This window comes from Tupaia chinensis, unplaced genomic scaffold (assembly GCF_000334495.1).
Source record: "Tupaia chinensis unplaced genomic scaffold, TupChi_1.0 Scaffold000178_1, whole genome shotgun sequence".
In the NCBI taxonomy this organism is placed as follows: Eukaryota; Metazoa; Chordata; class Mammalia; order Scandentia; family Tupaiidae; genus Tupaia; species Tupaia belangeri.
In genome coordinates this window covers 1,110,762-1,111,888 of record NW_006159653.1, presented here as the reverse complement: position 1 = coordinate 1,111,888, position 1,127 = coordinate 1,110,762, and positions in this window count along the sequence as shown.

Below are 1,127 nucleotides of genomic sequence, written 5' to 3'. Positions count from 1 at the left end.
GTCGCTGTCCCAGCGTCGGGCGGGGCCGAGCGAGGGTGTGAGCTCGGCAGCAACTGAACCTCGTAGTGCTCTGCCCAGTCGGAAGTGTCCGGAGCTCGAAGACGCACATGCACACGCGGGTCAGACCACCCAGCTGTCCTCTGAGCGGGTTCCCAGGTCAGGTGAGAGGCTCTGACACGGGAGCGCCAGGACCTCTCCCAGCCCTCCGGCCCGCCCTGCTCTGCTCCGACACACCTCCAGGCAGGGACAGAGGGGACACCAGCCCCGCCCCGCCCCGCCTCCTCCCCTCGCACCTGAGAGCTGCGTGGGGGGTTCCTTGATTTAGACCTTTCTATGCATTCGTTTTTAATTTGCCATAGCACGCATGCACTGCCCGGAGAGAGGCAAAGTGAGAGAGCACCCGGGGAGTGGCCACCCTGCAACCCCTTCTCCACGCTCCTTGGATTTAGGGCACACACAGGCACACCCCAAATATCAGGGTATTTCCCAGCTGCTGGGTCTGGGATTCAAACCGTGCAGCTGGCTGTGTGGGTCCAGCCGCCTTACCCACCACATCCTGCTGGCCCGTGTAGATGTCATTCCGGGCGCCGTAGCAGGCACTGCAGACCCTGGAGGACGTGGGCTGCTCAGACAGAAGAGACCACCCTCACGGCCCTTTTACCCCACCTCACTTCCCAGGGCCACCACTGTCCACTGTTGGGTGGAGTTCCAGAACTTACTGAGGCCTGTTTTTGCTGGTCCTGTGCTGGGTGGACTGAGGAGGAGGCTTCTCAGGGAAAGGCACCGTGAGGATGGTGGGAGAGGACAGGACCAAATGCCCCACCCCCAGGCTGGGCTGGGGAGCAGGACGGGGACCCCTCTGTGCCCCCGAGACCCTGGCCAGTGTCAGCCTGGCATGCACACGAGGTGGGACCGAGACCAAGGAGGGTCAAACCCACTTGCCCTGGCCAGGCCTGAAGGGGTGCCTGAGCCGAGTGAGCTGCTGCGGCTTGGGGACAAGGGGCGGGGTGGGTAGGGACGAGAGGGGTCCAGCCTCAGTGCTCAGCCCAGGCTGGAGGCTACAGGGGGAGCGGCCAGGGGTCCTCCGGGGGAGCCACCCCAGCCGACACAGCTTTGCATGGTACACA